At 44.8% G+C, this 23,460-nt stretch overlaps 1 long non-coding RNA gene across 1 annotated transcript; it reads right to left on the bottom strand.

The window, feature by feature from the left end:
• Nucleotides 1–1,802: 1,802 nt before the first annotated feature.
• Nucleotides 1,803–22,695, bottom strand: LOC127389664 (uncharacterized). Its single transcript, XR_007890692.1, has 4 exons — nucleotides 22,657–22,695; nucleotides 8,395–8,518; nucleotides 7,682–7,726; nucleotides 1,803–3,344 (listed from the first exon to the last, which is right to left on the bottom strand). It is a non-coding gene; the product is annotated as an uncharacterized LOC127389664 (long non-coding RNA).
• Nucleotides 22,696–23,460: the final 765 nt, after the last annotated feature.

Raw genomic sequence — 23,460 nt, 5'->3', positions numbered from 1 at the left:
TTTTTTAGGTTTGCCCTTATGGTGGACCTGCATTTGCCAGTTTTCACTGCAAGGCGTACCTTCTTCATTGCAGTCTTTTTTAAGGAAGATACCGGTTTTTCCTCCTCTGTTGTATTGTCAGAGCTTAGCTTCTCGCTTTAAGGACGGCATTTTCTATAAGGGACGCACCTCTTAACATCAGAGAAGTTTTCAAAGTCAGACTCACTAGAGTCCAAGCCTTCCTGATATTAAACAAAATCACTAAATTCGGCCAAATTATCCTATTTTAGAGTGGCAAATTTGTTGCGAAGTTCCTCATTTTCTTTCCAAATTACTACAGCGAGGGTAAAGAATGCTCTTTCATTAAGGCAATCTGTACGCTACTTTTTAATTTCTTTCTTGGTAGACTATGGAAGTTTGATTCCCCCCTCCAGGTATTGCAAATCCTCTGCTAATTCGGCTAATTTCTCTTCCTTATATTTCTTTAATACAATAGAAAATAACTGGGGTAAGTGAAGGTAACCATGGGCACTCAAGTGTTTCTGAAAAGGGAACACAAGGGCACTGCTCAAGTTCTTGTACAGAAACACTTAACTGTTTTTGAGCCTCCTTTTCTGTGGTGCAAACAGCACCATCAACTGCATCACTGCTGAATTTTGTTTCCATTGTTACTTGGTTTTGTTCTCAAATTAGAAACACAGTGAGCACGACAAGATACTCCCCAGATCCCACTTCTGACACCAAAAATTAATATGTTGCGATCTGCGACCTATTATATTTCCTTTTTGAAGTGATTTTAACTTATCAGGATCTGCTGAGAGGTCCGCACGCAGCACTCGCCTCTCACAGAGGAGCCTCTCACAGATCTTCAGCACTGACTTTTCGGGTGAGACACTTGCCCAATGCTCACTAATGCTTCTAATAACAGCAGCTGACTCCCAATTATTATTTATGAACACAGCATTTATTGAGGTGAAAAATAAAACAATTTGGGGCAGGAGGCTCAAAGAGAATAATCAAAAGGAATAGGATCTGTGAAATGTCTTTAAAATACCAAACACTTCAAAGATCCATTCCAACCCAAGCCATTCTGGTATTTTATGTTTCTTTGTTGGTTATTATGTTTATTATTATACAACTGAGGCTGAAATTCTCATCAGTATATACAGCGAGCTGCACTCCCAGGGAACTCCCTTCAATTACAGGATATACAGGATGGAAAATGTAGGGTAGAAAGAGTCTTCTTGGCTCACTGAGTCCTGCATGATCCTTCTGCATTTTAGTGTTATTAGGGTTTTGAGCATGTGTGTGCTGTGTCACTAATTTTTTCTCGTGAAAAGTACTATATGTCTTGTGGAGGCAGTGATTTATTGTGCAGCAGGATTTCACCAAGTGTTAGCTTTCTGCACGTTAGCTCAAATAATTGTACAACTATTTGAATTATGCAAAACCATTTACAAAGCAATTAATGTCACCTTGTCTGAGAAAGTAAACTGGGATAGAGCTAATACATAATTTGAAAGTCATTAAGCAGTTTAGAGGCAAAATAATTTATACAGTCCATGGCTCTTAAATAATTAATTTCCAACTCAAACTACCAGACAACTGTCCTTACTTTTATTCTCATATAGGTAGCCATGTTATAGTTAATGTTTGTCTGACTATGATCGCATTCTACACTAGTAAAGTTATATAATGCAGCATTTCTGTAGGAAGTCATCCTGTGGGGCATTTTTATGCCATGTCTTCTCCTCCATAACATGCAATGTTAAAACCTGGATCAGCAAAAAATGCATAAGAGAAAGATTTTCTGATTGTCTGAAAGGACAATCCAACAGACACACACTGCTTTCACAGAGAAGGAAGGAGTTTATACTTTTAACAAACAGAATTGATTACCCTTTTCTGACTGTGTGCCAGCGGCGAGGGAAGCAAGCAGTCCAGAATCAATGTGATTGATAAAGCAAGCTTCGATTTACTGAATACACAGTGTTACTTTTATACCCTTTTCCAAACCTACATGTAGTGAATTCATTGGATAGTAACCACGCATAGTGAATGCATTGGATAGTAACCACGCATAGTGAATTCATTGGATAGTAACTACTTGTAGTGATTTCACTGGACGGCAACTACTTGCAGTGATTTTACTGGATAATAACACACATCTGAGTTCCAGGGTTCTTCCTTGTTTTCTATCATTCTACTTCTCTACCTTGTCCTTGAGTTAGTTTAAGCTAACAGAGATTGTTTATACTTGTGTTAGGCTAAAAAAAGAGATTGCTTGTACAGCTGCTGTTTGTGCTACACTCTCAAGGCCCCTCGAGGAGATAGCAGGGGCCCATGGCCCTGCTGCTCAAGCCATTCTGCAACAGCTGTGGATGCGGTAAAATTCATTATTTTGGGTTTTTAAAAATATTTTTTATATTAGGTAACTCTGCCATCCATTTTTGTTTGTCTAGAAGAGAGTCAAAGCAATTAGATGAGGAAAAATATCTTCCTCATCTTCCCAACCACTTGACTATTCCTAAACATTGTTCTCCCTTGTCTGCAATCTGGGCTTTATTCCAGCCTTTTACACTTAATGGATATTCTGTATTAAGTAAAAAACCGGATGTCACCAGCCTCCAGTTTATTTCCTCCTCCAAATGTACCAGTTGATTGCTGCTAGTTAAAATCTTGCATTACTGCTGCTTGGCCCCTTTTACATGCTTTTTAAATGTGTACAGTCATTTCACAGAAGATAAATCACAGTTTAGTAATTCCACAGTACTGATAGCACAGTGTGCTTCCCTGGATCTTCAGCATGAGAAATGAGATATGTGTCTGTAGATCTGTCCCTGATCTGCTTGTGCTGCCTTTTAGTGAGCAGCCTCTCTAGCTGAGGGCAAAGTAGTGGCAGGAAGCCAGTCAAAAACCTGCCTAAAACTGTGGCTTATCTATTTGTTTAATATTACTTTACATTTAATGGCATTCAGCTTTAAAGGTATGAAAGGTATGAACAAAACATAATTTTAATATGCTTTCATTTGGACACCTCAGTACAATAAAGACATCACGGTGCTGGAGCTCAGCAATTGCTAGTGTTAGGTCTCCAAAATGGGTGCAAGTCTGGAGGGAACTTCCTTGAAGAAGAGCAGCTTTAAAAAGTGTCTACCATCTGGGTACAAGACCTTCAAGTTCACTTTTCTTATTTTTAGTATAGAGTTATTTTGGGTTATGGTCTTCTTTAGGTAGTCAAATTTGCATCTGCGTTCCATGAATGCAAAATGAAAGTTCAAAGGAACAACGTGGACTTCCATCCATGCCAAACCTCTCCCAGAAAAAGCTGCTACTCTCTCATTTTAAAATGAGTACAGGAAAACCTGAAAAAGAAGCAAGACAAAAAGGATCCTTGATAACATATAGTGCTAAAGGAGCTTAAATCCCTGATAAAACTGGTTGCTGAAGTAAAACTAAATAGAAAATGCAACAGCCCCAAATAAATGCATTTATGGTGGAAAAAATACAGTACAGTAAATGCTTTTCTGACTGAAGTGTTTTGAACTGTGATTGTGATAAATGAGATGTCAGAAGACTAACAAAATACTCAAGGGACAATGTGGCAATTAAAAGGCACAGTGGCTGCTACGGTAACATTTAAAGTAGTTTTAAAATCCTTCACTGTGTTTTATGGATTTTATGGCTTGGACCTGTGGCAGCTGATACTCTGATGTTTTACGTGAATTGGGTAGGGCATACATACAATGAACTGTAAGAATAAAAAGCAACTAAGAGTCCCAAGTCTGCTGCCTTTCAATGAGCTTTAGCCTCCTAAGTCAGTGTGAACATTGGACACTCAAAAATGCTGCCCAGTGGCTCTCTCCCTGCTTTGTCTGCCTTGTCAACTTAGACTGTAAACACCTTGGGACCAGGACTGTAACTTATTTTATGTAACACCTCACACAATGGCATTTTGGTCCATGCAGCCTCCAGGGCCTCTGAATGCAGGAGCAACAGAAATAATTTGAGAAGTGACTCTTTTTTGATATTGAATAAAAAAAAGGATCGGGCATCAGCAAAAAAAAGGGAAATGCATCAGAATATCAATAGGAACTGCCAGAGGACCACCGGGTTGCAATTTTATTATAATGAAAAACCCTATGCTATTAGGAATTTCTAGGTAAAGAACAAATATTTACAGCACAAACTAACCTGCATTTAATACCCAGAAGGCCTGATTTCATCTCCCATGTACCATGGCACACCTCAGAAACTGGAATTAAGCTAAAGTTAGGATAAGTAGGCAAAGGACCAACTCCCAAGCCTTTTAATTGGATACAGTTTCACCAAGCATAATGTGTAAAAAAATTATCTATGAATAAAAAGAACTATGTGTTCTGCCAAGCAGTATTTTCCTGTATTTGTAACATATAGCTCTGTGCTGTAATAAAAGAGGACAGCTTCCCAGCAGCATTAAAGATGTCAGAAAAAATTGCTCGTCTTCCCATGTCTCTTCATTTCATTTCAAAGTTCTCATTCATTGTTTTTTTCCTTTCTTGCCCACCAGCTTTCAGAGGACCTAGACCTATACATCCCAAGGTGCTGCTACCAACAAGACACAGACTTCTTTTAAATGCAGCTGCTTTCTGTGCTGATCAAGAATGTGCTGCAAGAGATGCTGAGCAAGTTCAAAGCCCAATGTTTTAACTTTGTGAGGGATTTGGTAGGTATTACAGAATTGTCAGTTCAACAGTATTTGCCAGGGTTGTGTACATGACTGGTGTCCTCACCTGGAGGAGACCAGAGGCATGGGAAATCTTCCCCATATATATAGAGATTTCTCTAATCCAAATGTGGCTCATCTGGACTTGATTTCTTTTATCACTCCAGCCTCAGGGAAAAGAAAAAGAAATCAAACCACAGCATCTTTGCAAAGAAAGCAAACAGGCCTTTGGTCAGTCAATGGAAAGTACACATGGTTCTTGGGATGGGCTAGTATTTTGGAAAAGTGTGATGATTTTGAAAGGATGCTAATTATATTGTCTTCAGATTTGCAATTCTTTCTCAATTTTTGGCAGATCTTAATGTGAGAGACTAGAAGAATGCAAAAAACTAAACTCCAAGCAAAAACAAGTTACGTGATTTTATCCCTACAGAATGTCTGTGAAAACTAAGAAATGGGAGAAGGCACTGTGTGCACCCACCATCTTTTTACTTTCTAAATTTTGCCTTAGGGAGGCAGAAGGAATTACTGGTTAGTAGTATAACACAAGTATTTATTCTGTAACAACTCTACCAAAAAATTACTTGCTAGCTACTGCACAAGTAAGTAAATTAACTCTCTCTACTTATATGTAGTCTAGGCTGAGTGAAGAGCAGGATGAGAAGGACAGGACTGAGAAGCTGGCAGTAGGAAGAGGAAAGCACTTGTCTTTAGCTCCGCCATGCTTATCTTCACTCTTTCATATCCCAGAATACGGAGAATCAGGTAAAATTATAATTTAGCAGCAAAGCCCATGATCACTGGATCCCCATGATCACTACATGATCATCTACAATGTCTGCATTGCTGGCCTGATCTGTTTCCTGTGCCTGGTTGTTAAAATGCACAGGGCTGCTATTCTTCCAGGCAGGTGCATAAAATCAGAGTAAGACATAGACACAGAGAACATGACCAAGCTTTGTATGAAGACTTGTTCACAGTTTCATTCCAGGGTTCAGAAACTTAGCTGAAACTGGCTTCACAGGATCAGTGATTGCTAGGTACATGGAGTTCCCATTGAACTAATTCACATCACAATAAAAGGTAGTGTATTTCTTATGCATAACCTCAGAATGGAAGATGTTGTAGCGGGTGACATCCGAATGTATGACATAATAATGGGTGTCATCATAATGGTTGACATCATAATGGGCGATATTGTCATGTGTGACATCATACTGGAGGACATAATGGAGGATGTCCTAAGTGGTTACACCATGCTGGGTGACATCATAATGAAAGATGTGACAATGGGTGACATCATAACAGGTGACATAATAATAAAAGACATCATACTTGGTGATGTCATAATGGAAGACATCATAATGGGTGACATCATAGTTGGTGATGTCAGTAATGGATGATGTCATACTTGGCGATGTCACAATGTGTGACATCATAATGGATTACATTATAAATGGTGACGTCATAGTTGGTGATGTCATAATTGATGAGGTCATAATGGGTGATGTCATAGTTGGTGATGCCATAATGGATGACACCAAAGTATTTGACATCCCACTGGGTGGCATCAAAATTGGTGATGTCATAATGGACAATGTCATATTGTGTGCCATCATAATGGGTGACCTCATAATGGGTGACGTCATAATGGGCAACGTCATATTGGGTGGCGTCATAATGGGTGATGTCATAATGGATGACATGATAATGGGTGATGTCATAATTGGTGATGTCATAATGGGTGACGTCATAATGGGTGACGTCATAATGGGTGATGTCAGAGTTGGTGATGTCATAACAGATGACATCATAATAGATGACACCATAACGGGTGATGCCATTACGGGTGACATCCTAATCTATGACATCATTAATGTGACATCATAATGGGAGCATCACAAAGAAAGGCATCCTAATGGAACACACACTAATGGAAGATGTCATAATGAGTGACATCACAATGGGTGAAATCATAGTGGGTGGCATCCGAATGGCTGACGTCATAATGGGTGATGTCATAATTGAAGACATCACGATGGGTAACCTCAGAATGGAAGACGTAGCGGGTGACATCTGAATGTATGACATAATAATGGGTGTCATCATAATGGGTGATATCGTCATGTGTGACGTCATAATGGAGGACATAATGGGGGATGTCCTAAGTGGTTACATCATACTGGGTGACATCATTGTGAAAGACATGACAATGGGTGACATCGCAATAGTGACATCATAATAAAAGACATCGTACTTGGTGATGTCATAATGGATGATGTCATAACAGGTGACATCATAGATCGTGATGTCATAATGGATGATGTCATAGTGGGTGATGTCATAGTTGGTGGTGTCATAATGGGTGATGTCACCATTGGTGATGTCATAATGGATGACATCATAATGGGTCTATTCCTCTCAACACACATGTACAGCTACACAGTTCACACAATCTGCGTGCAAACCAATTACATGGCGTTGTCCACTGTATATACCCTGCAATTTGTGATGCTGCGCAGCATCCAGAGACTGGGTCTATACCCATCATGACCAGAAATTCAAAACCAGCTGTGCTATTGTCCATGTGACAGAAAGGCTTCCAATTTGGCTGTTGCAGACCCCACTGAAGTGTCCATATCTTACAGCCAGTTACAGTACTCTGGAAAAACTGTCTGTTTCCAATGCAAAATTAACAAAACATGAAAAATGGTGAACAGCTTCTGAAGAGCTTCTTTGTGTCTTGGAGATGAATAACACTGCAACATTCCACTGAGGCTGGTAAGGCAACCCCCTGCTATCTTCCCAAACTGGGAACTACCCTTTACAGGATAGCATCAAAACATACACATATTTTAAAGATAAAATAAATACTTCAAATTATTAAGAATTAAAGTCTTGTTCACATCCCAACAGTTATCCAGTATAGATCATAGTATAAGATTTAACAATATGAAACTTTTTTTTTTACAGTATTTGACAAGAATCTATATATACCTCAATTAACTGGGCCAGAGAAAGAGGGGCAGAAGAGTCATCAATCTGTTCACAAAAAATTAATTTGGGATGTTAACATGCAATTTGTGTTAATACACATTTGTAGACAAAAATATAAGAACACATTTTCAAGAAATAAAAACCCATCTGGATTAAATCAAGTACTAAGAACACGGTTTGCATAAATGCCTTGCATGAACCACTAGGGTCACTGGGTCAGCTGCACTAACTCAAACTCACAAGGAGAGAGGCATTTGTGTCCTAAAAGGAATTAAACTAAGTGGGTGATAGAATCATGGGTATCAGATTCACACTCAGTGTTTTCAGACCTACCTAGAAGAAGTTTTCAACTTCAAGCTGAGTGCACACATCTCCAGGAGAAGCAAAGTCTTTATTTGTCACAGATCACAGAGCCAGCGTTCACTAATTCCCATATTACATTCTCCTAACAGCTTCTCAAGTGGTCAGACCCAAGGACCCGGGGTTAGTGTAATGCCTCACCCCATTCCGGTGAAGAAAAGCAGTTATACTTAAAAAATCAGAATGAAAAATAAAAACCACCACATAGTGATTTTTTTCACTAGAAGGACTATTTTGAAATGTGCAGTTACACACAGCATTCCACCCCAGGTTGCAAATCAAGATCCAGACCACTACCAGTCAGACATTTCCTTGTGCTCCTTATTTCTATTTTAGCAGGAGTGTCTCCAAACCTGAAGAAAAATGCTGCCTCTTTTCCAAATGTCAATTCCAGATGGTGGTGCTCTAGAGATATGCTGAACCTTTGGGAAACTGAAGCAGCATCCAACCCTGAAGTCACCCAGATCCAAACATGGGCTGCAGGCAGAAGTGAAGAAAAATGAAAGGCTTTTACCCACAAATGCTTTGACCTTGTGCCAAAATTTGTACACTGGGCTTTAGACATTTTCAGGGGCCCAAACAATATCATTCCAACTACCCAGTTTAGGAAGAAATACCCAAGTATCTATGGACACAAAAAGGAAGCATTTAGCTGCACAGAACTGTTCTCAAACTGTTTGGAATGTTGGCTTGCATGTTTGTTTGAATCCCCAGTCAAAAGTAAGAAATAGTACCAAGTTTAACAATGATACTTTCTCAGTGGGTTTTGATAACATTTTCAAAAACCATTAGGCAAAAAGAGCATTTAAAAAAAAAAAAAAAAAAGCTAGAGGTTGCAATATGAAAATACCAAAAAACACACTTCAAACAACTTTTGCTGCAAGAAACAAAAAGCACACACTAACCTGTACAAACAGCCACATTCCTAGCTGTAGACAGAGAGAATAAGGCACCAGGTTCAATTGTGCAAACCTTGAACCTACATGATCTAGAAACAATCACACATTAGCTGTGCCACACAAAGTCATTCAGAAAATATTCTAGCATGTTTAATATGAAATACAGTGCATGAATGGGCAGAAATACCAATATTCATACTAGAACTGTGCAAACTATGGCATTCCTCACTCTTACCATGCTGAACCAAACACGTGTTTACAACATATACAGTGTTTTACTGCACAATTAATTAAGTTAATGTTTGGGAAATTAATATAAGGCTACAATGTTTAGAATCAGTGCAGGATGTACTAGAAAGAGTGAAACTGTGTATTTACATTCTGCTTTTAATGTTCCCCTCACTGGCACCTTTTGGCTTCTAGAAGAACAAATAAAGGTGATCAGAACTTCAAATAAAGCACTTGCACCCGAACTAAAACACTGAAAACACAGTAGACAACCTGAACATCAAAACATCATGTTCTGATAGTCTAGCTAATGGGCAGTTATTTGTATACATAAACTGGATATATCTAAGCTCTTGGTACATTCAATGCAACTAAGAGAAACCCCAAAATCACATTTCTACTTTGTCACAAATTATACTTAGAACACAACAGGGCAAGAGGAAGTCCTCAGATATTTTCATCTGTTGCTACTCATCATGAATCAAACATGCAACCATTGATACCATGAGTAGGGACACTTCCCATTAGACCAGGTTGCTCCAAGCTCCATCCAACCTGGCCTTGAACACTTCCAGAGATGGGGCCTCTACAGCTTCTCTGGGCAACCTGGGCCAGTGTCTCACCACACACGGAGTAAACAATTTCTTCTAAAACTTTGCTTTCTGTTCCTCACCTCACAGAATCCATGTGTCTGGCCTATTTCAAAACAGTTTTCTTCTGGTGATAATAACTGGGCTCCATCGCAGCCTATTGCCACCCAACACCCTGGTTTTCAGGCTGGTTTACACAGACTGAACTATTACAAAGTGACGTCAGCCAGTCGGCCATTCAGCTGCCAGCATCTGTGCAGCTGAAAGTATATTAGCAACTGCAGGCAGAATTCAGAGACCCTTCTGCAGCAAAGCCCTTAAAGCAAATCAAAACATTTTTCAAAAACTCTTGACAATTTTATTTATTACTACTAGAAAAATTCAAGACTTCTGAAATGTATCTCTACCTGTGACTCTATGTGTGTCATGCAACACAGTGGCCTCCCTCAGACCCCTAATATTGTGCTCTGTCTTCACACACAGACATTCCCCTGAAAATAGATTAAGTATCTGTAGATAAGCAGTGAGATTTAGGCACAACTACTTTCAAGGCTGGGGCTGAAGTGACAGTTACTGCAGTATTTATATGCTCATTATATTTATATAATTATTGTTATTAGTATTAATTAATATCAATTTATAAACTTAATAAATATTAATAAATATTTATAAATATAATTAATATTAATCGTTTGATATTCTATTACTTATATATTTATTCTGTTTAACTTGTAATACATGAAACATGAAGAGGAAAAAAACCACTAGTACACATTTTAAAGCAAAGACTGTTGTAAGAGTGTCACAGAACCACAGGGTGGGGTATTGGAAGAGAAAAAACAAAAAAAGAAAAAATAATGTTTAAGGAAATAAATCATTTTACAAGTCTTTTTATTTCTGAAAAGTCACATCCCAAAGTCTTTAATCACATTCAAACTTAGCAAGATAGCAGACTACCAAACTGAAATATATACTTAGCAATAAAAAACCATAATAATTTCTGAGAATCAAGTATCATTAATTAGATTTTTAAAAAAATTATGTATTGTCTAAGAACATTTCTAACATATATTCACCACTAATGTTCTGCCATAAAACTTCAGTAGTGCCCTGATGTGGTTAACATGCAGTACCAGGAAAAAAACACATGCTTAGCAATGTATGGTGAAATGATGCTCAGTACTGCCTGAATGACAGCACCTCTGGTGTAGAAAAGAAGAGATATTAACAAGAAATTCCAAAGTCTAATCTAGATACAGAGAACACTCATGTGCAAGATGGCTGTAAAGGGTCTGCATAGATCCTAACTCACAGATACACACTTGATCCAAAACGGTGCTAGTGAGCTGCTTCTGCAACAGCCACAGAATCATTTCTCCCATGCAGGGGAGTAAAACAAGTTGAAGACAAAATTAAGTTACCAAAGCCCCCTTTTTTCCGTCACATTAGCCATCTATCTCTATCACATTCAGCTTTCTCCAGCTGGTTACTACACAACACCCTCCCACATTTCCTTATCATTTCATCTAGAAGGTAACTTGCAGGTAACCAAAACTTCTGTAAGCACCATACATCACACATCAGCCCTTCTATACCCAGCTCAACATCCAAATCACTGTCCCAATGGCGGCTGCCCAACATCCAAATCCCTGCCCCAACGGTAGCTGCCAGAATAGCACAGCACAGCTGGTCACCTTCAGCTTCTCATGGCCCATGATCCGGCTCTTGAGGTTATGCAGGGAGATATAGAGGCTGATGAAGGTGACTGTAGCATAGTTCAGCCTGGAGAAGAACTTGTAGTAGACATGGGACATGGTTGAAGAGAGATGCCCACACCCCAGCTCCCACACAGCACCAAGTAACCAATACACAAAGCACCTTGGGTGACCATTCCTCAGGTGTCCCAGAGGTTCTAGGGGGTTCCAGAACACCAACCTCATAGGCAGCCTGTCTCTGCCCCAGGATTCCAGGTTCCCCTGCTGTTCTCTCAGCCTGTCACTGCCCTGGGGGATCCTGGTGTCCCTACTGTTCCCCTGGCCTATCACTGCTCAGTGTCCTGTCAAACCCCCAGGCTTCTCACTGCCCAGTGTCGCTTCTGTCACCCCTCTGGCCAATTACAAATTGGTTTGATTTGGAAAGGACCTTGAAAATCATCTAGTTCCAACCCCCGTGCCATGGGCAGGGACACCTCCCACTGCACCAGGTTGTTCTAAGCCCCATCCAACCTGTTCTTGAACACTTCCAGGGATGGGGACTCCACAGCTTCCTTAGGCAACCTAGGCCAAAGTCTTACAACCCTTTAGTGAAGAATTTCCTCCTGATGTCTAATCTACATTTCCCCTCTTCTAGCTTGAAACCATTCCCCCTCATCCTACCACTCCATGCCCTTGTCAAAAGTTCCTCTCCAGCTTTCCTGTAGCCCCTTCAGGTACTGGAAGGTCTCCCTGGAGCCTTCTCTTCTCCAGGCTGAACAACCCCAACTCTCACAGCTTCTCTGCAGAGCAGAGCTGCTCCAGCCCTCAGATCATCTCTGTGGCACTCACTCCAAGAGCTCTTAAATAACCTCCACTTAAATAATGACGCTTTAATAATAGGCAGGTACCCACCAGATGCTCAGTGGAATGAGCTTATTTTCCTGCTCTCTCCAAACCACAAACCCCCACTGTCAGCCTGTTGTTTTTCTCATGCTGACACAAGAAAAGGTCAAATTGAGTCTTGTTTCTAAATGGGGAATCACTGAGTGTTCAATGGAGTTAAATCCAGCCCGGGGCCAGTCACAAGTGGTGTCGCCAGGGCTGCTCCTGTTTAACATTGATGATTTGGATCAGCGTACAGAGTGCACCTTCAGTAAGTTTGCAGATGACACTAACTTGGGTGAAGTGTTGATCTCCTTGGGGGCAAGGAGGCTCTGCAGAGGGATCTGGACAAGCTGGATCGATACGGCCAAGGCCAATTGTTTGAGTTTCAATAAGGCCAAATGTTGGGTCCTGCGCTTGGGCCACAACAACCCCAGGCAATGATCGAGGTTTGGGGAGGAGTGGCTGGAGAGCTGCCCAGCAGAGAGGGACCTGGGAGTACTGGTTGACATCAGCTGAACATGAGTCAGCAGTATGTGCCCAGGTGGCCAAGAAGACCAACACCACCCTGCCCTGCATCAGGAATAGTGTGACCAGCAGAACCAGGGAGGTGATCCTGCCCCTCTACTTGGCCTTGGTGAGGCTGCACCTTGAGCACTTGGGGTAGGTTTGGGCACCACAGGATAGGAAGGACGTCAAGGAGCTGGAGAGGGTGCAGAGAAGGGCAACTAGGATGAAGGGTCTTATGAGGAGAGGCTGAAGAAGCTGGTGTTGTTCAGCCTGGAGAAGGCTAAGGGGAGACCTCATTGCTCTCTACAACTGCCTGAAAGGAGGTTGCAGTGAGGTGGGTGTTGGCCTCTTCTCTCTAGTGACCAGCAATAGGAAAAGAGGAAATGGGGTCAATTGTGCCAGGGGAGGTTCCAATTGGATATTAGGAAAAGTTTCTTCACAGAAAGAGTGGTGAGACATTGGAACAGGCCACCACCAGGGAGGTGGTGGAGGTACTGTCCCTGAAAGGGTTCAAAAAACGAGTGGACCTGGTGTTTCAGAAGATGATTTAGTGGTTAGGGGTTGTATGGTGGATGGTTGGACTTGATGATCTTGAAGATCTTTTCCAACCTTGATGATTCTGTGATTCTATGAAGATACAGAACAGGAGGAGGAGGACAAACATGAGAAAGAAGAGACAAAGGGGGAGGAAGAGGAGTAGGAGGCAGGGGGCCAGGAGGAGGAGAAGAAGGGAGAAAAAGGAAAAGGAGAACAAAGAGAAATGAGAATATGAGGAGAAGGAAGATAAAGAGAAGGAAGAGGAGGATGATATACAGGATGAAGGGGAACAGAACAAAGAGAAGGTGGTGGATGCAGCAGGGGAGAAAAAGCAGGAGGAGAAACAAGAAGAAAGGAACAAGAGGATGAAAAGGAGAATAAGGACAACTAATCCTCCTGAAGGAGGATTGGGATGAAATTGTGGAGGAGGAGTGGGAGGAAGGGGGAGGAAGAAGAGAAGGAAGAGGATAACTACAGCAATGACAAACAGAAGGAGATGAAAGATAAGTAACATAACAGCTGCTCAGTGCTTTACATGTACATGGAAACAAAACTGGAAGTACTAGAATTTGGATCACTGAAATGTGGGGGTTTTTTTAATCTGGCTAGCACAAGTAGGGCAGAACCGGCTCAAACTCAAGTGGTGTCTCTCATCTGAAGCTAATCATCCAGCTTGAATTAGCTGAAGGCTTGAATTGAATTATTTCAGTTCACTTTTTGCAGAGCAGAGACACTCAAACAATATTCCTGATGAAGACAGCCTTGAAAAGCCTTTCACAAGTCATGCCTGCCTCAAGCCTCCCATGCTTTGCCTTTGCAAATCCTCTTCCAGTATTTTGTGAGAATTCATTAGAAGCCATTAGAAGAGAAGCAAGGGCATTTGCCCTCTGAATACACTGTCCTTGCCTTTAAATGGATCAACTGAAGAGTGAAAATCTCTTGTTGAAGTAAAGACTTTTTTTGTAGAGGACACTTACCAGGGCACGTATTTGTATTTGTATTTGTATTTGTATTTGTATTTGTATTTGTATTTGTATTTGTATTTGTATTTGTATTTGTATTTGAAGACTCCCACTAGCTTGGTCACAGTGTCAGATAATTTGTGGAAGAGTGTGTACATCCTGCAGAGCACACTGCTGAGTGACTTCTGCCCAGGGACCTGATACCAGTACTGTCCCTGGGTCAGCACAACCCCAGGCACAAATCCAGGCTGGGGGGAGAAGGGCTGGAGAGCAGTCCTGAGGAGAAGGACTTGGGGGTAGTAGCAGATGAGAAGCTGGACATGAACTGCCAGTGAGTGCTGGAGCCCAGAGGCCAATTGTGTCCTGGGCTGCATCACAAGAAGTGCAGCCAGCAGGGCCAGGGAGGGGATTCTGCCCCTCTGCTCTGCTCTGGTGAGACCCCACCTGGAACACTGTGTCCAGCTCTGGAGCCCTCACCACAGAAGAGACATGGAGCTGTTGGAGAGGGTCCAGAGAAGGGCCACAAAGATGATCACAGGGCTGGAGCAGCTCTGCTATGAAGACAGGCTGAGGGAGTTGGGGGATGTTCAGCCTGGAGAAGAGAAGGCTCCAGCACCTTCCAGGGCCTGAAGGGGCTCCAGGAAAGCTGGGGAGGGGCTTTTCACCAGAGAGGGCAGTGATAGGACAAGGGATAATGGTTTTAAGCTGAAAGAGGGGAGATTTAAGTTAGATATCAGGAAGAAATTCTTCACCAGGAGGGTAATAAGGTGCTGGAATAGGTTGTGGATGCCCTTTCTCTAGAGGTGTTCAAGGGCAGGTTGGATGTGAAACAGAGCATTAACCAAACTCTGACTTAATAATTAAATAATAATTAACTGCTTGTGGGGTGTAAATCTCTCATCTGGGCCTACTGCTAGTGAGTTGTGAAAGCCTTTTGTGTGAGCTTATCTGTAGTTTTAGGGAAGAAATAGAAGGGTCCTTGAAGAAGAAAGAAGCCATTCAGCTGCGAGTAGGGATGACTGGAACCAGTTCTACTGCGGAGCCAGCAGAGACAAACAGAAGAGACAGAGCTGGGCCAAAGGTTTCTGTGAGGAAGACTCAAGGATGAAGTAAACGACCCCCAGGAGACCCTAATGGACTTAACACGCATGTGATAATGGGCGGACACTCATGTAAATGATTTCGCATGTGATCATGGGTGGACACTTATGTAAATGATTTCTCAGGGAAACTAATGAATATGTAAAATGTTTCTTAGAAATATTACACATAATTATCAGCTGTATATATATCTCTTACCTTACCCTGTAAGGCACACACATTTTGGAGGAGCCATCCCCTGTACATCCAGCACCATGAATAAAGACACCGACTGAACGGTGCTTAGACTGTTGGGTGAACTTTCTTTGTTTAACCTCCTCCTTCCTCCCTTTGGTTCTCAACCCTCTCTCGCCTTAAAAGCACAGTACCTTTTGCATTACCTCCCTAAAGGACACTTTCTTACTGCATATATACATATCCCTGGTAGCCATTTACATTTATATTTTCCCTAAACATCATCCCTCAGTTTGTGTTAACCTTTAATAAACCAATTAATTTGTGTAGTAAACAATGGTCTTAGAAGCAATTTCTGAGTGAGGTGGGGGTGCATGCTAGCTGCCACCCTGAAATACGGTCCCGCAGTGGCCATTCCTCTGTGAGAGGCAATGCCACGTGTGACCCTTGGGCTCATTCACAAACCCCTCCACATCGGCGGGGGGAGGAAGTCATGAAAGCACCTGACAGCCAGGAGCCCCCCGATACCGGCCTGGCACAGTGGCCCAGGGCACTTGTCACCCCCGACCCTTTGGCCATCTCTGACCAGCACTGGCTGCTCCCCCCAGGTTTTTGGGTGAGTTCTTCTGTAGGCATCTCCACTCTTCTGCTGGGCTCAGGGCCTGTCTGGGGGGAAGGGCCAGCCCTGCCCGGCCTCTCTCCTGGTCCAGACCCTGGCAGACCCTAGAGCAGAGCTGATGGTGAAGTCCCATAAGTGACATGGCCTCTGCAGGAGCTTGGAGAGGCTGCAGAACAGGAAGGGTAACCGAGCACCAAGGACTGCTGAGGGCATCACATCAGACACACCTTTCTCCACCCTGAATGCACTGTCCTGTGCTATGCCTGCATGGTGGAACCATATGTGGGAGAGTGGGGCTGGGCTGTCACAGGACAGGGTACTGACAGGGGCCATGTAGAGCTCCTGCAGGCTGACAGCACGCAGAGGTACAGACAAGGAATCAGCCTCACTTTGGTCCCTGGAAAAAGTCAGGGAACAAATTCTCCTGGGAACTCTCACAAGTCAAGCACATGATTGGGAAAAGACAACACGGATTTACCAGGGGCAACTCGTGCTTGACAAACCTGACCACATTCTACAACAAAGTAACACACTCAGTTGATGCAGGCTGAGCGGTGGACATGGTCTACCTGGACTTTTCCAAGGCTTTTGATATGGTCCCCCACAGCCTCCTCCTAGAGAAACTGACTCATTATGGCCTTGACAAGTGGTCTGTGTGGTGGGTGGGGAACTGGCTGGTCGACCTTAGCCAAAGGGTGATAGGAAATGGTTCCTCCTCAGACTGGCAACCGGTCACAAGGGGGGTCCCCCGGGGATCGATATTGGGCCCAATGCTCTTTAACATCTTCATAAGTGATCTGGATGTTAGGATCAAGAGCACCCTGATGAAGTTTGCTGATGACACCAAGATGACTGGAGAGGCTGACATTCCAGAAGGGAGACCCACCCTCCAGGATGACCTAGACAGGCTGGAAGAGTGGGCTAGCAGGAACCTTTTGAAGTGCAACAGGGAGAAGTGTAAGGTCTTGCACCTAGGAACACATAACCCAGGAGCACAGTTCAGACTGGGATCCATCTGGCTGGAGAGCAGCCCTGTGGAAAGGGACCTGGGGGTCTTGGTGGACAACAGGTTCACCATGAGTGCAAAGTGTGCTGCAGGGCAAAGAAACCAACAGGATGCTGGGCTGCATCAACAAAGGCATCAGCAGCAGAGATACAGAAGTCATCATCCCACTCTGCTCAGTGCTTGTCGGACCACACCTGGAGTATTGGGTTCGGTTCTGGTCCCCGCTCTACAAGAAGGATGGGACAGGCTGGAGAGGGTCCAGAGAAGGGCCACAAAATGATCAGAGGACTGGAGAACCTGCCATATGAGAAGAGGCTGAGAAAACTGGGTTTGTTCAGCCTTGAGAAAAGAAGGCTTCAGGGAGACCTTATCACCACGTTCCAGTACTTACAGTGTGGCTACCAAGAGGATGGAGACTCCTTGTTTACAAGGAGTCACGTGGAAAAGACAAGGGGTAACAGGCACAAATTGCTCCTGAAGATTATGATTGGACACTAGAGGTAAATTTTTCCCCACAAAGACAGTCAAACATTGGAATGGTCTTCCAAGGGAAATGGTAGATTCCCCCACATTGGACATTTTTAAGTCTCAGCTTGACAGGGTGCTGAGCCACCTCATATCAACTATAGTAGTACCTAAAAAGGTTGGACCAGATGATCTTTGAGGTCCCTCCCAACCTGGCATTCTATGATTCTATGAAGGAATGTATGTGTGTGGCCTCTGCTGTGGAAGGGTGAGTTTGGGAAAGGCAAAGCTTACCTGTGGCTGCAAGGAGTCAAGAGCAAAGAGAAGAGCTTCAATGGCTGTGTTAGAAACAAAGGCTGAGCAAGGGATGTGCAGGGCTGCTACTGAGTGGGGAGGGGAATTTAATAACAGCAAAGACATGTGGAGCTGAGGGACTCAGTGCCTTGTGTGCCTGCCTCTTTCTTGAAAGAGTGTTCAGGCCTCTGTGCCAAATGAAGGGCTTCAAGGAGGAGGAAAGCACATGAAATTCCAGAAGGACAAAGAACCATTTTCTGCCCCTGCAGGGGATCACCCTGGCCATGGCACAGGCTGGGGCTGCCTGGCTGGGAGCAGCCCCTTGGGAAAGGTCTTGGTGGGCAGGGAACTGGGCAGGAGGAGATGTATGTTCTGGCAGCAAGGGAGGCGACCAGCATCCTGGGCTGTGGGACTAGAAGCATGGCCAGGAGATCAAGGGAAGGGATTCCCTGGAATACTCCATCCATATTTCAGAATCCTAATTCAGGAAATATATTGTCAAGCTGGAGTGGGTTTAGCAAAGGACCCTTAGGATAGTCAGGAGCTGGAGCACATTGTCTATGAGGAAAGGCTGAGGGAGCTGGGCTTGGAGAAGGGAAGGCTGGGGAGGAACTCATCCCAGCCTGTCATGAAGAATACAGAGTCAGTCTCTTCCCATGGTGCATGGCAAGAGGACAAAAACAATGGGAGGAAGGTAAGAGAAGAGAGGTTCTGGCAGGACATAAGGAATTTTTTTTTTCCCCAGGACCTCAGCTAAGTGCTGGAACAGGTCACCCAGAGAGGTTGTGCAGTCTCTGTCCTTGGAGGTTTTTTAATGGACTGAATCAAGCCTTGAACAACTTGGTCTGATCCTGTTTCTGACAGGTTGGCCTGCAGAGTTCCTGAAGTCCCTTCAACCTCCCTTCTCTTAGGATCCTATGAGGATGTTGAGCCCTACTCCTAACTGGAGCAGAGCAAAGGTTCATGTGGCATGAATCCTTCTGTGCTGTAAGTGACCATCTAAACCAATACCTAAACCAGTGAGGAGAGGTTGAGACCTCAGTGTGACTCACTCTGGGCAAAGACTGGGGAGTCCTGGGCAGGGAAGATTTTGGGACCACAAAGCTCCATGCAAGACACCCCCTGGTCTTGTTATAAATGCCTGTAGGCTGGTCAGATGCCAGTTAATGTAAGAGAAAATGAAATACTAAGATCCAAAGACAAAGATCCAAATCAAAGAAATGTGTTAACACACTTTTCAGGGTTCTTTCAGTCTTTAGAGGGATTTTGTGACTTACTTTTTCTTGAAAAATGAAGTGTTATCCAGAAGTGGGAATGGATGTAGGACACACGTCTTCAGCTACAGGGGCACACCTGGTGCCCATGTAGAAGCCCTGGGAATCCCTGCCCAGCCCCCACCCACAGCTGGCAAGGTTCTCTGGTCTCCCGTAACTCCTCTGTGATAGATGCCAACCCTGGGCCAGCATCTCAGGGACACTAGAGACCCCAAAGTGTCACTGGCTTATGGTCAGAACACTGATACTTTCCTGGAAAGGAGAACAAACAGATTTTTTGGGGAGTTATCTAAGTTTAAAAAAAATAGACAAGCACATTCACCTCAGTTGAATCACTGGAGTACTTTTAAGAGATGGCAATGTTTTCTCACCATGACAGAACAGGAATTTCCAGGCAGTGTCCTAATGGCAGGAGAAATAATATTGATCTTCCCCTGTACTTGTATGATCACTACTCTATTATTGCCATTCCCTCATCATTCAGGTGTTTCCACCTCTCCTGATTCCATAGCCATGCCTAAGGACACCTTTTCAGGAGACTATCTGGATGCATGCCCTTCCCATGGGGGCCAGGTTCCCTCCTCCACTTGCTCTTTGGTCATTCAGAAGCTTCTCAACTCGTTTCTGCTTCAAGCTTCAGGGAGTCAGACATTTGCTCCATCTTTCAGAAGTCTCATTAACACTTTAGTCAGCATCTTAATTGTGTTTATCCTTTCTTATCTCTGAGTCTTGTACAGAAATACTTTGTGAAAGGTGAACCATGTGAGATGCAGTTTGGACTTAGCATGCAGCTGATGAAAGAATTTTCATGTTTATTGAATTGTGTCATGTTTAACTTTTGTTTGTTGACACTGAAGAGAAACCATCCTGTGCCCATGTGCAGCCCGGGTCTCTCAGGAGAGTAAGTGGGAGCCAGTGCAAAGAAGCTGTAACATCCAGCTGCAGACATTATTGGAGAAGTCTGATGTGAGAAGTGATTCAAGTCCCAGGTGGCAGATGTGGGAACTGTCAGGCTTGGGGAAGTGAGGAGCAAGGTTGTCCATACAGACCTCCTTCCTTGCCAGACCTCCATAGGAGAGAGCCTGGACAATCCATTGGATTGTGTTGCTCTCTCTTCTTCAGAAGACTGAAAGATCAGGAAAAAATTACAGAAAAAGAGGCAACAAGGCTCTAGTGGCATGAGGACAATGTCTCCTCAAAGGCCCCGGTGGCAGAGACACCTTAGCTGCCATAGCCAAGGAGAGCAAGGTCTTAGTTCTCTCAGAGACTTTCAGCCTTGCCAGCGCCCTTGGCCATCTCCCCTGCAGACTGTCCTACACTTTTCCACACCTATGCCTCATTCTCCTTGGGCTGTAGGCACCCAACTCGCTTTCCACCCACAGGATCTTCCTACCTGTGCCCACCAGCAGCTGTTCCATTAAACAGTCTCTGTTCCCTCTGGGTGACCTGTTACATCACAGCACTACCTTTGGAAGTGACCATTCTTTCTTCCTTCCTTCCTCGTGTTCAGCCAGGACCTCCCAAACTGCAGATTTTGCTTTTTTTGCTTTCTCAAGATCTTTCCCGGGTGCAACTTTCAAGCCATCATGGGCTAGAAGATACTACAGTCCCCTCATCTTCTAATTCAGTAAGCCCTGGTCTCTACAGCTTCTCCACACATGGCCTCTAAGCTCATCCTGACCAGACATCCTCTGGACCCTCTCAGTTCCTTGCCATTCCTCCAGAATGGGAAGCCTCACATGAGGACACATTATTCCAGATGCAGCCACACCAGTGCTGAGTGAAGACGGGTGACAACTCCTGTTGTCCAGGTGGTCACACTCTGCCCAGTGCAGCCCTATAGGCACACGGCCACATTCCTGTTTATCACCACCACGGACCCTTCTCTTCCCATATCTGTCATAGAATCATAGAATCATAGGGGTTGGAAGGGACCTCGAAAGATCATCTAGTCCAACCCTCCCCGCTAGAGCAGGATCACCTAGAGTACATCACACAGGAAGGCGTCCAGGCGGGTTTTGAATGTCTCCAGAGAAGGAGACTCCACAACCTCCCTGGGCAGCCTGTTCCAGTGCTCTGTCACTCTCACAGTAAAAAAATTTTTTCTGATATTCACCTTAAACCTCCTATGCTCCAATTTGTATCCATTACTCCTTGTCCTATCACTGGTCATCACTGAAAAAAGCTTAACTCCATCTTCTTGACACTCACCCTTTATGTATTTGTAAACATTGATGAGGTCACCCCTCAGTCTCCTTTTCTCCAAACTGAAGACACCCAGCTCCCTCAGCCTTTCCTCATCAGGGAGATGTTCCACTCCCTTAATCATCTTTGTAGCTCTGCGCTGGACTCTTTCCAGCAGTTCCCTGTCCTTCTTGAACTGAGGGGCCCAGAACTGGACACAATACTCCAGATGGGGCCTCACCAATGCACCTGGGACTTGAATGACTTCTCCTCACATCAGACTTCTCCACTGAGGTCTGCAGCTGGATGTTACAGCTCCTTTGCACTACATCCAAGAAGAGCCATAGGGGACCCTTATGTCCAGAGGAGAAGACAACAGGCTGCTGTGCCAGCATTGGAAACACCCAAATCCCAGTGCTCTAACTATCCAGATCCCAGTGTGGCATGTGGATGCCCCAGGGACAGGGGATCCTCATGCTTTGGAGCTGCTGTACAACCTGTGCAAGGCTTCTGGAAGCTCAGTAGAGGTTTTAATTAATTAGCACCGAGTTTAGCTGGTGCCTGCATTTTGTGCAGAGATACAAGTAGCTTCAGCATGCTAAGGATGCCTTTCCTCTCTGTTTTTGTTTCCTCAGTTCTCAAACAACTAACGTGGGGCTGCATTAGTTGTCCCCTGCTCAGAAGGACCCTCCGTCACTTCCGTTCCCCGCGCTGGGCGCTCACGCTGCGGACACGGCCCCGCGCGCGGGGCGGGGCTCCGGCTCGCGCACAAGCCACACGCGCAGGTTCCCCCGCGCGCCCCCGCGCGCCGGCGCTCGGCGCTGCCCCCTGGCGGGCCGGGCCGGCGCTGCCCCGCGCGGCTCAGGGCTGCCCCGCAGCGGCGGGAGCGGCGGCCGCAGCGGCGGGAGCGGCGGCCGCAGCGGCGGGAGCGGCGGCCGCAGCGGCGGGAGCGGCGGCCGCAGCGGCGGGAGCGGCGGCCGCAGCGGCGGGAGCGGCGGCCGCAGCGGCGGGAGCGGCGGCCGCAGCGGCGGGAGCGGCGGCCGCAGCGGCGGGGAGCGGCGCGAAGGAGCTACGATAAACCAGTTCGCGTCCCCATGACAACAGAGACTAACAAGAGCCGAGAGCTGTTGTGCTACCGCTTTATAAGCCCCGAGATGGGATGACGGGATGAGGGGATGACGAGAACGGCCGGTTACCTTACGCGCTACCGGAACCCCCGGGCAGCGGCGCCCCGCGCTGTCGGCTCTCCCAGATCCGTACCGCCCTTTCGAAACTCCGGTGAGTGTCGATGGCGTCTCGGTGACCGGCAGGACGCGGCGTGGGGAGGGTGGCCGCGCCCGGGCTCGGTGATGAACACCCCTCGGGAGGGCGGAGCAGCGCGGGGCAGCCCCCTCCTCGTCTGTCCCGGCGACGGGAGCACAAGCGCGGGGCGGGGGCATCTCACGGCCGGACCGAGACCCTTGAAACAGCATTAACCAAACTCTGACTTTAAACTGCTTGTAGGGTGTAAATCTCTCATCTGGGCCTAGTGCTAGTGAGCTGTAAAAGCCTTTTGTGTGAGCTCATCTGTAGAGTTAGGGAAAAAATACAAGGGTCCTTGAAGAAAAAAGAAGCCATTCAGCTGCGAGTAGGGATGCCGGCTGGAGCCAGTTCTACTGCGGAGTCAGCAGAGACAAACAGGAGAAGAGACAGAGCTGGGCCAAAGATTCCTGTGAGGAAGACTCAAGAATGAAGTAAACGACCCCCAGGAGCCCCTAACGGACTTAACACGCATGCGATAATGGGCAGACACTTATGTAAATGATTTCTCGGTAAACTAATGAATATGTAAACTGTTTCTTAGAAATGTTACACATAATTAGGTATCAGCTGTATATATGTCTCTCATTCTACTCTGTAAGGTGCGCACATTTTTGTAGGAGCCATCCCCTGTGCATCCGGCACCGTGAATAAAGATACCGACTGAACAGTGCTTAGACTGTTGGGTGAACCTTGTTTCA

Source organism: Apus apus, chromosome 12 (genome assembly GCF_020740795.1).
Source record: "Apus apus isolate bApuApu2 chromosome 12, bApuApu2.pri.cur, whole genome shotgun sequence".
NCBI classification, from domain to species: domain Eukaryota; kingdom Metazoa; phylum Chordata; class Aves; order Apodiformes; family Apodidae; genus Apus; species Apus apus.
Note: the sequence above shows the minus strand (reverse complement) of the source record. Positions and strands in the feature narration are given on the sequence as shown.